The sequence below is a fragment of the Ptychodera flava genome, chromosome 11 (assembly GCF_041260155.1).
Source record: "Ptychodera flava strain L36383 chromosome 11, AS_Pfla_20210202, whole genome shotgun sequence".
Taxonomy (NCBI): Eukaryota; Metazoa; Hemichordata; class Enteropneusta; family Ptychoderidae; genus Ptychodera; species Ptychodera flava.
This window is the reverse complement of record NC_091938.1, coordinates 16,887,031-16,902,078: the sequence shown is the minus strand read 5'-3', so window position 1 is coordinate 16,902,078 and position 15,048 is coordinate 16,887,031. Positions and strand designations below refer to the sequence as shown.

Below are 15,048 nucleotides of genomic sequence, written 5' to 3'. Positions count from 1 at the left end.
GGCAAAACAACCAACGATGTAGGCTTTCTTTATATGACAGAATTATTATCGAAGGTAAAGTGTTTGTGTATGATACAATGTTAACGATGATATCAAACCAAAAGGTAGATCAAAATAGGGTCTAGGCCAAGGTCTAAAGTGTAATAAAATAAAAAATACCGCAATTATACGGTGTCGCTCAAATTTGATCAGAATTGGTATATACCAGTATGGGTTACCAATGATCAACAATAAATGTTGTTTCTATCTGTTCAGTGGAGGAAAATTCTATGTTGATGTTATGACAATGATTTCTGCACAGTACAACCAGAAAAACAACAAGAAATATTTAAACCAGAAAAACAGGAATGACAAAAGTAATTAAGGTCTGAAACTTTAGGTACTGGAGGTCAACTTTAGCAACATGCATAGCAGAAACAAGCCCCTCTTAGTTTGAGTATAGACGGTCTTCCCCCCTCTACTGTCTATGGTTTCATCAGGTCTGTTAATATGTAACAGTTCATAAACAATGACAGGAAATGATTCAAGATCAGTGGAGTTGGCCTGTTTCTTACTGGCCTGCACATTTGCAGGATTTCACTTTTTCTTACCTCATTTGCACATTTTTGACACTGATGTGTTCATTTGAACAAATTCACATCTCAACCCCTACATCTACCTGTACACCAAATACTGAGACGGTAGATTTGGCGGTATGGGAGCCTTTGTGTGTGACGGACATACATCCGCACATACCACAAATCTACAGACATGCAAATCAGATGCAAATGAACTGATTCAGCTTATACGATAACCTCACATTGGTATACCAAATGTGAGCTAAAAATGATAAGGATGTCTTCTCTAAAACTTGTATCTGTGAAAACCATTCTAATACTGCTGTTGATATTTCGACTAATGTTTTGAAGACACTGACACTTAAAATTCGAGGGCTAAGGTTTTCGCAGATGAGTTTCAATCAACAATTGCAAATCACAATATCCTTGGATTTGTAGAGACCTGGCTTAGTGGATCTGATGAAATGCTATGTATTCCTGGTTACGTTGGTTTTAATATGCCAAAGGTAAAACGATGTAAACGAGGGCGCAGGCAGGGGAGTTGCTGTCTATGTTAGTAATAATATTGTAGACGGTGTCACTCAATTGAAATGCAATTTGCAACATGTAATTGTACTACTGTTTCACAATGATTTCTTTCATTCTAAATCATCTACAGATATTGTTTACTTTGTGTTTACACTGCACTAGAATACTCGACTATATACCATAGTTTACTTGACGTAAACGGAATAGTGCTCCTCGAAGAGTGAATGTCAGATATATTGTCTGATTATCCTGATGTAAATGAAATTTTAACAGGAGATTTAATGCAAGAACCTCTTCTGAGGATTGCAATATTTTAGATGATTCTATTGATTATTTATCATTGGAATCATATTCCTGTGATACATTTACCTTTCCACGCCAATCAAAAGACAAATTAAGTCATCAATAACTTTGGTAAGTCGTTTTTATCACTTTGTAAAATATTTGATATTCATATCGTAAATGGAAGTTTCGAACCAGACATTCCTGGAGAGTATACATGTATCTCAAATAATGGGTGAAGCGCTGTTGATTATTTAATCATCTCTACTGATTTATTTAGAGCTGTAACATATTTTTCAGTTATTGATATTGATCTGTCTGATCATTTTACCGATTATATCAAACATTGAAGTGAATATGTGTCTTCCATAGAGTCTTCAAAAGCCCTCTGTAAATGAGTATGAGGGTACACGAAAGGCTGTCAAATCTAAATGAAAATTATCTGAAAGATATTTTTATTGAGCGCATGAGTGCCTCAGAAATGTGGGATAATGTACGTTTTGCGTTTGATATTTCTGATATTCTAGCCGTATAAGTATATGTGTGATATTTTGAATCTGTTGCTGAAGAAATGAAATACGAACAACGAAATTCATCAATATTCATCAGTACACATGCCCCATGGCCAGTTTGACCTGTGGTGTCAACAGCTGAAGTCTGTGAAAAACAAAAATCTTCGTAACTTTCGTTTACGAAATACAGAGTCTGATCTTTCTAATTACATAGAAAGTAAACGTAAATTCAAAGCTTTCTGAATGCAAAAGAAACAAGAGTATCACGAAAACATTAAATTGTCACTACTGAAGTAAGGTAGATATAGCAAAACATTGTAGGATACACTATAGGAAAACATTGCGAGACTGGAGCGAGAAAATGACGCTTTCTCGCAATTGGTGAGAGTCTCTTGTTATTCTCACCGCAGTCAGTGAGAACTTGAGCTGCGAGAAATACACTCCTTAGTGAGAATAAAGTATGATAACAGATTCTCACCGGTGAGACTGGAAATTCTCACCAAGCATGGTGAGAATATATCATACTTATCATTCACCAGTGAGAATCAACCAGACTCACCATTCACTGGTGAGAATCAAGTAGACTGAGTCTCGCTGTTCACTGGTGAGAATCAGCCAGACTCGCTGTTCACTTTACCAGTTAACAGCGAGTCTGGTTGATTCTCACCGATGAACGGCGAGTCTGGTTAATTCTCACCGGTGAACAGCGAGTCTGCTTGATTCTCACCAGTAAATGATGAGTGATGAGTATTATACATTCTCATCGTGAAAATTACCATTCTCACCGTACTTGGTGAGAATTTACAGTTTCACTGGTGAGAATCTGTTGTCATACTTTATTCTCACCAAAGAGTGCATTCTCGCAGCTCACCGGTCAAGCGTCACTTTCTCGCAGTTTTTTCCTATAGTGATAAGTTTAAATCATTGAGTACAAAGTGTTTAAGCTCTGAAATCTCGGTAAATCAGTGGTTTGAGTATTTAAAAAAGTATTTCAATCTTTGTCGGATGACACTATAGCCCCTGATTTATCTATGGACGACACCTATAGTGAATATAACTCGATATTAGATAGTATTATTACAGCAGACAAAATTCACAAAGCTATTCAGTAACTTAAAGCCAGGAAAACACCGGGTTTTGATGGAATGCCGGCTGAATTTTTCAAAGCTACTGAGGATGTCCTCCTATCATACCTTGTTAGACTTTTTCATTTAATCTTTAATTCCGGTAGTTTTCCAGAGGAGTGGACTACGGGTGTTATCGATCCACTTTATAATTCAGGAGACACTTAAATGTAAATAATTATACAGGTATCACGCTTTTAAGGCCTTTGTTGGCACCAGATTGTCTCATCAGAAAATTTACCCAAAAGATTACAATTTCAAAAGAAAATAAAAGGCTATCAAACCTCCATAATCCTCTTACAGACTAGAACAAAGACGATCCAAGGGATCGCAAACAGTGCCTTTAAGCAACTTTAGCAAATTATTTACCATTATTTTGAATGAAATATTAACGAATGGGCCAAGGCAGAAGGAAAACTGTCAGAGTGCCAAACAGGTTTCAAAAAAAGGATATTCAACCTTATATAATATTTTTACTTTATATTCCATAGTCAAGAAATATCTTTGCAGGAACGGAGGAAGATTTTATTGTGTTCTTGTTGATTTTGTTAAAGCATTTGATACCGTAAACAATACGCTGTTATTTACGTTACTCCTACAAATGATGTACAAGGTAAAATGCTTTTAATAGTATATATAATGATGTTAGTAGAACAGGTCAGCATATCACAGAAAACTTTGATTGTCTAATGGGAGTAAGACAGAGATGTATCCTTAGCCCCTTTTTTGTTCGCTGCTTTCATAAATGAACTACAAAGTATTGTTGAAAACGCGGGTCACATGGACGTTCAGATAACACAAGAATTGTAAGATATTTTTATTCTTCTGCTATATGGATATGCGGATGATATAACTCTGTTTGCTGATACAGTAGTAGGCCTACAAAGACTTCTTATTTTACCAATTTGTTTGCTGATAAATGGAAAAGCAAAGTAAATCTTGCACAAACAAAAATCTTCTGAAATGGTGGGATATTGAAAAAGACAGAACAATGGTTTTATAAAGGGGAAAAGGTGATGTTGTATCGTATTATAAATATCTTGGCATTGTATTTTCTGGACGTAATGATTCGTTTAAGGCCACCAAAACTCTAGCAGACCAAACAAAAGAAATCCGTATTCATAATCGCTTTACCAAAAAGTTCGGAGAGAAATGGGACACAATTTGACATAATGATACTTCCGATTTTGCTGTATGATGCTGAGTTATGGGGATATCAAATGTATACATGTATTGAGACCGTACACTAATTGTTGTAAACGTTTCCTTGGTGTAAAACGTAACATTCCCACTGTTGCCGTACTTGGAGAATTCGGAACCCCTCTATTTATTTTTACCTATGTTAGATGCATCGAATGGAGGGTGAAACTTCTGTCTATGCCGAATAGTAGAATTGCTAAGCATTCTTACTCGCTTTTAGTCGTTGGAGATCAAAAAGGGAAAACTAACTTGGTGACATATTTACGAAATATACTCTTAAGGTATGGCTTCGGTCATGCGTGGGTCAGCCAAGGTGTTGGTAATAAACAAAAAAATTTTATCACCTTTATGAACAGAGTCAAAAACAACTGGCAACATGAATGGTGGGAGGATGTCTCGAATACGTCGTTTACACTTATTTCGTCAAATCAAACACAAGCCATCTTGTAAGAATTATTTTCTTTATATTAAAATCAATAGATATCGAAAGGCACTGTCACAGTCCCAGTTACGTTGTTCCAGTCACAAACTATTGATTGAAACTTGTTCAAGTTGTAGTAAATACTTAGTGCGATCAGAACGTTCGTGTGAAATCTGTGATAGGCCTACTCTTTCTATTGATGGTGAATTTCATTTTCTGTTCGAATGTAATCTTTACCACTGACAATCTACAGATTCAGTTTCTACCGAATTGGGCAATTAGAAACCCAGGTCTACGAAATGTAACGAAACTCTTCATGAGTAAAATTATATGTAATTTAGCAAAGTTTACCTATCAAGCTTTTGAATTAGGGAAAGAAGCCTTGGTATTATTTACGTAGTGGGTGTAATCTGTTTATGTTTATGTAATTCTTTTATCTGTATTGATGTTATGGGCTGAAGGCCTGAAGACAATAAAGTTGTTGTTGTTAAAGATGTAACATTTCTGGTGCAACGAATTTCTGAAGGCAGTGCATTCCACAGAAAAGGAGTACGTACCGAAAAAGCTCTGTGACCATAAGACTTATTAAATAGCCGTGAGGAGGAGTTACATGCAATTTCTTAGAAAATCGTAGATCTCTTGTCGTTACATACAGGTCAATTGGATATTTCAAATAAAGCGGTGCATCGCCACTAACAATCTTAAAACAAGTTATTAACTAATACGCGCTTTCACAGGTAACCAGTGTAAATCAATAAAAACAGGAGTGATGTGGTCATATTAATGTGTATCTGTGACTAGACGGGCTGCTGCATTATGAACAGACTGCAGACGATTTAGTTGGTCATTTGAAATACCATAGAACAAACTGTTACAATAGTCGAGTCTGGAGGTAACGAATGCATGGATGAATTTTTCAGTAGTGGGCTTGTCCAGTAATTTCAATACGAATTTTACCTAAAAGATAAACTACAACGTTTGATTAACATTCGAAGTGATATAAAACGTTGAGTATATGGCCTTCATTTTACATTTTAGCAGTGATTTTACTAATTTGTAATGAAGCCATGGCAAAAAAAATTTAATGGTCACGACCATTAATTCATTGTCATCATGGTTTATGTATCGTGTCTAAATCCGGGGTCAAATATATGCATGGTCACCCATTCATTATCTTTCAACATGTCAAACAATATAAGTAGTATGTTGCATTAAACAAACTTATGTAGAAATGGCCGACTTTGTCCCTTTAACATTACAAGGATACGTTCATATTCAGGCTTATGTAGCAAGAGACTGACAAGAACAGAAGTGAAACGGAAGTGAGAGCGCCGCCACTGTTTGAAGTGTGGCAACGATGTCGGCCGGGCCGACATCGTTACAGCGATGAAAACGTCCTGTCTCCTTATCTCGCGAACTGGTGTTCTGAGCGCACGCGACAGGGCTATATCACCTAAGCCATGTTCTATCACTTTTCGTTCTATATCACGTGAGTAAGGCTCAGCCAATCACAGTACCTGGATAATACGTGAGGTGTAATAAATAATGCTGTAGACACAGTGATGTGACAGTGCCTGAAAATTCTTCCTGTCCCACCACTGTATTTACAGGACAGTCACTGAACACAGCAATGTGAATACAGACCTGTAACAGGGTCAATAATTTTTATTGTGCACACAATAATGCCTGTATTCATTTCTGCATCAAAATTGGATCATTTTTCTGAAGTATACACCCCTGAAATCTGACAAATTTTCAGACCCTGTAACAGGCCCTGTAAATTCAACACTGACACACCACTGTTTGTACACCAGTATTTTAGTCATGTAGCCACAGCACTGGATACACTCAGAAATTACGTCACTGTACATGTCAAGCCTGATACAGATACAAGCCTGATATCTGATCAATTTTACAGGGTCCTGTAACAGAGGTTATTTCTTTGGGACTATTACAGGTACTGATCAGACCCTGTTACAGGCATGTACTGAAATGTATGTCAACTTAAGTCCAGTTTAGTTATCAGGCTCACGTCAATTGAAAATAGGAAATGCAGCCTATTTCCTGTTTTCAATTTGGTGTAGACATTGCGCAACGACATGTAGAGCCGCCAACCCAGACTGAGAAGTGAGTTCGACCACGAGGGACTGTGGTTCGACATAATCAAATAATGATCACATTGTAAAAAAAACGTCGTACAAAAAATTATCCAGCGAATCGAACAGACTTTGGCGTCAAGATATACTGACCCTTGTTTAAGATGGCGCATGCTGGGGTAATTAGCTCGAAACGAGAAACAATTAATCATCCCCTATTCTAACTTGAAGGACGCGTTGGTAATCTTTGCCCCTCCATGGATATCCATAGGCATGGCATGCACGAAAAGTAATGATCCCGCTTTAAAATTTAAAAATGGACCAAAAAAATCTGACACTCTCGATAACGAAGCAACGTTAAGTTTGTTGAGACTGTCGACTGTCGTTTGCGCCATTTCTTCGCTGCAGTAGCGCTGGACACAGCTGAGTCAAAGGGTCGCTATATCCACAGGGTGTTGCAAGCAATATTCGCCTAGAAGTCATGTATTAAACTTTTTTCATTATACAAGCCTTACCTGTGTCTAGTGTGTACATATTACTACATAGCTACAGCTCATAAGGTAGTAGACGAACTACGATAGGCGATAGGCCTTCACGTTGGTGATCGGCAGAACTATGCAGGGGATCAGGGAGGGCAATTAACAGATATGGACTGTTTTCTTTGAAATGCTATACAGAGATAGCGAGGGTAAAGTACTGGGCACACACTAGACACAGGTAAGGCTTGTATAATGAAAAAAGTTTAATATTAATGACATTTTATTGATCACATTCATAACTTTTAGACGAATATCGCTTGCAATACCCCTTGCTCTATCTGGGCGCAAGCCTTCGGTATTCGCAGTTATGCCTGCAGCATTCAGCATTCACGACTCGCGCCTTCGGCGCTTCGCTTGCGACACCATCACCACCAAAACCCCGTATGTGTGAGAGACTATAACGATAATAGTCTAGTCGACAGTCACAGTTTGTTTGCCCCGTCCCAACCAGGCCCTGACAACAGGTTGGGACTTTGATCGCTAATCGTATCAAGAAGAAAACAGCTCTCCCAGGCATTCGTTTGGTTTGATAAATGATTGACTCGTACGTAGCGGACCATTTTTGCAGGCGGAAGGCTCTTTAACACTCACAGGAAAAGCTTGGTATTGTTCCGCAAAATTTCAAAACGCCCCTTACTGGTATCCAGGATTTTCAACAAAAAAGACACCCTTATTGTGATACCAATTATGCTTATTTCGAAATGACACACTAATAGGAAACAGAAATATGAGTATATTTCAATATTCAGTAGATTTTTAGAGTACAAGAAAAATCAACAAAAAATATATTTTCAAATTCCTTTATTGAAATCTCGTTGTTGGTCGCAATTTGTCACGGATTCGGCTCGTCACCATCGGCCATTTTCAAGAGTGGGCACTTCGAACACTTAAAATAAAACATAGGGCCAAAGTCCCTGAAGCTACTATAGACATGGATACAAAATTAAGTATTTCCTAACTGTATGAAATTATCTCACTAAGGTCATCCTAGGGACATGTAAACCAAATATTAAAGCTGTCTGACCAGCGGTTTTGAAAAAACAAGCGACTCAACAGTTGACAGAGCTCTGCTGTGTATGTAGAGAATAACCTTTTGTGACACATGTATTGATGAAGAAGGTGGATATCTTTGATAGCTCATTTCAGGATGGCCTGACCAAAAATGGAAAAAAATTCCGTAAAAATACAGATTTGCATTTTTCATCAGACTATATTAGTCTATTATAGCAAATAAACGAGAGTTAATTACATTCTTAAAGTAAACAAGACTTGCTTAAATCAAGATTTACGTCATAAAAAAACAGCATATCTGTCAGGTTATAAAAAATCTTGAGCTGGTTATCTTTTAATATCAGTACTTTCATCCTATTAACCAAGCACATTTTAACTTTCAAATTAACATTGTAAGTAAGTTCTGTTGAATAAGTTGAGACTGTACGTACTCAGAGAAAGCACACTGAAGAGACAAATGTTTGAAACTTAAGCAGTTCAAGGTCATCAAAAGCATTATAAGGAATCATGTTACACTTTCATTGCACTGTTTACACAGATTGCATAATTGCTATAAATAGCACATGAGGAATCTTACAGCAGAGCTTTAACATAAAAACCCTATCATTTTGACCACTCTTATAATTGACCACTCTATTTTTTTTCCTCAAAAAGTAATCTTATTTTATCCTTACCAAGTCAACCATAAATGGAAATTAGAACTTTCTCTATCTCTATTTATTTGACCACCCTGTCATGACAAACTATTGTGAGCAAATTCTTTAAGATAACATAAATGGTGGTTCAGAATATATCAAAGTTGGGATTCAGGAAAGTTGCCTTTACATGTTTTAATCCTCAATTCACTGTGAACTGTCAAAAAAAGTTGAACTTTCTGATAATTCCACACTAAATTTATTTTGGCTTTGATGATTTCCTAATTAATTCAATTGTTTAAAATCATATTAATTATTTTTTTCTGGGTGAATTGATAGGGTTTATACAGTACAAGAATTACATACAATGTAAGTCAAACTTTGACCAAAAATGACAAAAAAATTCCTTAAAAATACACATTTGCATATTTCATCACAATTTGAACAAATCTAAGTTGGGTTATCCCTAGGGACCTGTATACCAAATAACAAAGCTGTCTGACCAGCGGTTATGAAGAAGAAGATTTTTTACCAAAAACACCTTTTTTGGCATTAATTTGCCTATTTTCAACAATATCAAAAAATTAAAAAAGATAGTTTCTCAAAATCATATTTTTCATCTACACAACAAATATCAAATCAGTAAGTACTGCGGTTCTCAAGATATTTGAGTGGACGGACGCCTCACAAACGGACATACATACATACATACATACATACATACATACATACATACATACATACATACAGACTGACGACGGACGCCGGACGGATACCCATTCCAATAGCTTCTATAGACTATAGTCTATAGTAGCTAAAAATTATCTCCAAGAGGCGCCATCAAGCAGTGTACCAACAAGCTAAACGGGATGAGAAGAATGAACAAAGATGAAGGAGACGGGCCGGGAAACAAAAAAGTCAACGCAAATGCCGAGAAAATGACAAAAAACGAAAACAGGAACTCAAGGATTCCATTTGTTCTCGCTCCTAATAATTCTGCGTAAATCCCTATATATAAATCAAGGGCGGCCGTATAAAACGGAAAACGTCACAACTGCAACAGGCACAACCAAGAATCCCGAATGGCGGCACTTACCAACGTTTGTTGTTATATACCACATCTCGAATATCGCCCCGATGAATATGCCCCCTTTTCAGTCAAACTGCCGTAAACCTCGCCGCCAAGGACGACACATTGTGTACAAATTGGTGATTGCGTGTGAATACGGGTTTTGCAATTGTTCAATGAGAACTTGAGCAGTAGAAGAGGGTTGACTCACCTCAGTATCACCTCAGGCCCTTGTAACACTGCTGAGACAAGGGGTAGAAACGTTCTAGTTACGTACCGGGCCTTGTTACCTCCATGGTCTGAATACCTATAGTCAGAACTTTAAAGAAGTAACTAACACGAAGGCACTTTTGCCTCATTGAACAGCAAATTATATTAGCATATCAATACCTGCATGCAAGTTTTTGGTGGAGTGACCACGGTTTGACCCAAAGTTAATAGTTGCGGGCGTCGTCCTTGCACCTCGCATAGAGGTAGAAGCGATGCTATCATAGGCTATGTCAGTTAACCAGATATGAACTGAAAATGCTCACGTGTTTCATTATATATTGAAATTATGTGTAAATTTGAACCTTTGCCACATGTTTTCAACTTCATTGAAATTATAATGATCAACATAATGAACAATAATCACCGCGATTAATTCTAAAAGGTCATGAAGTATACAAATATGTAATTTGATGAAATAAAAATATTAAAGTTATTTGACTGCTCTTATTGTATCACCAGCAAGTGTAATTACCGTTGGCCAAGTCCTTCAAGCCATATATGCCGAGCTGTGAAAGTTCATTAGATATGCAAATTATAAATTAGCTGACATGAAAATGTGAAATGACTTTCGATATTGTTTTGACCTAGTACCTGGTATAATCGTCAATGTACATAGCATGTTTTGCCAATTTTGATCAAGTAAATCCCGGTATATATCCCTAATAAGCAAAGTTCATTAAATATGTAAATTAGGAATTGGCTTAAGTAAAAATGCTTAATGATTGTCAATTATGTTGTATTATAGTATCAGCAATATGTGTAGCAAATTTTGTCAACTTTTATCAAGTCAATACAGACATATATCTCTAATTAGGAAAGATCATTAAATATGCAAATTAGGAATTGGCTGGAGAGGAAATGCTTAATGTTTTTCAATAATATAATTGTATTATAGTGTCTTTAATGTACATAGTAAGTTCCATCAATTTTGATCAAGTCAATGCAGATAAATATCCCTAATTGTGAAAATTCATTAAATATTCAAATTAGGTTGTGGCTGAAGTAAAAATGTCTTTTGACTTTCAATAATGTTATATCACAGTATCTTTGATGTATATAGCAAGTTTCAACAACTACAATCAAGTTAATTCAGATCTATATCCCTAATTGGAAAAGTTCATCAAATATGCAAATTCGGAATTGGCTGAAGTAAAAATGCTTAATGACTTTCAAAAATGTTGTATCATAGTGGCTTCAATACATGTAGCAAGTTTCATCAACTTTGGTCCAGTCAATTCAAATATATATCCCTAATTAGCATAGTTCATTAAATATGCAAATTGAGAATTGGGTGAAGTTAAAATGCTTAACGACTTTCAAGAATGTTAAATCATATTATCTTCAATATACATACCAAGTTTGATCTATTCATGTCATCCCTTAATGCTTCCCACTGCTGATATATCCACAGGGCCTGGCGAGAATTATTAGTGTAGCAGTTATGAATATGATCAATAAATGTCTTGTATTAAACTATTTTTCCTTATACAAGCCTTACCTGTGTCTAGTGTGTGCCTATTACTTTACGCTAGCTATCCCTGTATAGTATTTCAAAGAAAACAGTCTATATCTGTTAATTGCCCTCCCTAATCCCCTTCATTAATTTGTTCTGCCGATCACTGACGCGAGGGCTTATCGCCCTGACCAAATAACTCGTTAGCAGCTCATAAGGGAAAGGGCTGAAACTCTCAGGGTCCTTGGCAAGAGGATGGGAGTAAAGTACCTAGACACTTAATTTATGCATGTATGCATAGATAAACAGGAATAAACAACGTGTACTATTAGGTATGCATGTATGCGCGAACGCCATTACGTAATCTTCTAAGTACATGTAGTTCAGCAGCGACGGTGCCGCGGTGTCCGCTTTGAATTTCCGTGTAAAGTAATGGATACGGACATATTGGAGTCAGGAAGACATATTTTGTCCCCTGATGTCTAATAAAATTGAGGCCAAATGAAGTACTTTCCTTATCATTGTGAGAGAAAATCAACTGATTATGAAGCGTACAGGTGTAATATGTTACCTCCAAGATTATGGACTGGTGGCCCTGGTCGTTTGGAGTTTCTCGGGCGGACGCTATAGCATGGCTTTCCTAACGACACTCCACGATCTACGCGACATGTACGTGTTGCTCCTATCTCTCGACCATCTCACAACTAACGCGACAGTCTGCTGAAGTCAATTCCTGTAATTCTACTACTCTGTTTTGATATCTAAATGCCACAGATGCGTCAGACTTAGGCAAGTGTAGCTATACCTCCTTTCTCTACGTCAGTCATTGTACAGACCATGGAGGTCCCTCTTTCTTTCTACCTCCGTGTATATGCAGACCACGGTCTCGCCGACAGGACCGTGTACAGACCACGTACAGACCAATGACGATCTTATGACGGAGATGTCGCGCAAACGGTAACGGAAATTTAATTGAATTTAAACGAAATTAAGGCTGCCATTCTGTTTTGTAATGCCTTCCTTTGCCTTTGTACAATAAACCATGGTCGTAAAAATATAGCATTCAGTATAAACATGGAGGTAGCCATGGTATAAACTACTAATTTCCCGATAGAATTTCGTAACATTTCAAAAACACTTCCCGAAGTAAACATCAACATCCATCATTCCACGACGAGTCATCGCTGGGTTTACTACTTGACTTTTGAGCCGGATCAATGGGGAAAGTCAAAATGGATCAAAATATTCTCGTTTTTTTATTCAAAGGTTCATCACTTATATAAATCAAACATTTCTTTGCGTAATACTTGATTCGAAACCCATCTCCGTTACATTTATCCAAAGGAGGGATGCGAACATAATGAACAACGCAAAGATCCAGTAACGTCAATGAATCTGTAACACAAGCAATTAAACCAGCGAAATTGCAAAGAAAAGCAAAAAAAAACAGGCAAAAAAATAAACGAACCTAGAGAGTCACTACAAAGACAAGCATAGTCGGCTTCTTGGATACAACCCCCCCCCTCTCTCTCCCTCTCTCTCTCTCTCTCTCTCTCTCTCTCTCTCTCTCTCTCTCTCTCTCTCTCTCTCGTGGTGTATCACGTGCACCTGTCGGACATTCTTTAAAATAGGAAAGTTATTGAATGTGGTAACTAACCACGAAATTGTGGTTATTCCATCGCCACAAAGAACGCTGCCGATCATTTATTTCACGATGATGTCACAGCAAAATCTCAAACAAATCAATGTATTTTCACCAAAATATGTCTCCAGCTACAATAATTTTACTTGGGTCAAATCAGACAGTTGACATTTTAGAAAGGTGGGGGACTTGCAAAGAGTCAAAAGAAACAGTTTTGTGTTTCATAACATCGACAACGAAAAGAAGGCATGTCAAATGCGTAACTTGTAGATCCGAGTTGCTTTCATTGACATGAGAATTTTCCTAGTGATAGTATTGGTTTTCTATTCGTGTTCATTCTCACACCCGTTGGCTTTCCTTCACGATAAATCTCTACAAAGCAATTTACTTGTTGCCAACTTGAGCCTGCTGCTAGAAAATTCAACGCGATCCTTTCTGTTTTGCGGATCAGACACGAGTAGGCGCGGCATCACTGTCAAGCCATTGGCAGTGAAACTGCATGGTCGTCCACTATGCTGCCTTTGGTCAAATCATAAACAGACAGACGAGTTCATTTCGATCCGAGAAACATTCGTGTTTTTTTAGAAATGTTCACTAGATTCAATCATGATTTAATCAACCCGACTTTGCACACACGGGGCAAACACTGCAATTACTTCACACGGTGTTTTTAGTGTTTGTGGCTTATTAGTGTTTTAGTTGCGTCTACCAAATGAAAGCCTGGGAAATTTGAACGAACTTAACATCCCAACTTTGATGCCGGAGTATTTTAATGCATTAAAACACAGTGGGGAGACTAACTGATAGTATATCAATCGACCTTGACACTAAGCGAAGCTTTTGTGGAAGTATGCAAATTTTGTTTACAACTTGTCCATTTGCTGGCTCCCGTAAACAAGATATTAGCCAGCATAGTGTCAAAGGTCGCAACTTCCGTCTTCCGGCGTTACTCCCATCCTCATGCCATCGACTGGTAGAACCAGTCGATCCTTGTGCTCCGTCTTCGGCCATTGGAATCCTGAAAATAACTAGTCAGAGTTCTTGCTTGCTTAAGTACAAAGCTGATGCCGACTTTTTTCGAAAATTTACGTCACCTAACCCTTCGAAAATGAAGATTTTTTGAAATCGGACCCTGAGAGTTTCAGCCCTTTCCGTCTACTACCTTATGAGCTGCTAACGAGTTATTTGGCCAGGGCGATAAGCCCTCGCGTCAGTGATCGGCAGAACAAATTAATGAAGGGGATAAGGGAGGGCAATTAACAGATATAGACTGTTTTCTTTGAAATACTATACAGGGATAGCTAGCGTAAAGTAATAGGCACACACCAGATATGAACTGAATATGCTCACGTGTTTTACAACAGGTTCATTAATAGTAGTACGCTTCACAGAACAATAGATATATGTTATCACTAAATGAAGCAGGTTTTTTAACATCGCACAGTACTCTCAGATTTTAATCACTAATTACAAAACTTCATTTAATATGCAAATACGCTGTTAATTAACTTGACACTGCTCAATGCTTCATGGGAAAATTAGATATCCATCAGATCAACATTTGTAGCACGTTTTATTTAATTTAATGCAGTAATTTTAGAGTAATGTCACTAATTACAAAGTTCATTAAATATGCAAATAATCCCTATATTAACTTGACACTGTTCAATGATTCATAGCAAAATTAAATATTTATCAAATCAATATCT

At 37.2% G+C, this 15,048-nt stretch overlaps 1 long non-coding RNA gene across 1 annotated transcript in view; it reads right to left on the bottom strand.

Annotated features, from left to right (window-relative positions):
- Positions 1–10,376, bottom strand: part of LOC139143664 (uncharacterized) — a 28,893-nt gene extending 18,517 nt beyond the window's left edge. The window contains exon 1 of the long non-coding RNA XR_011554650.1: positions 10,186–10,376. This is a non-coding gene — a long non-coding RNA (uncharacterized lncRNA). The remainder of the gene's footprint in view (positions 1–10,185) is intronic.
- Positions 10,377–15,048: the final 4,672 nt, after the last annotated feature.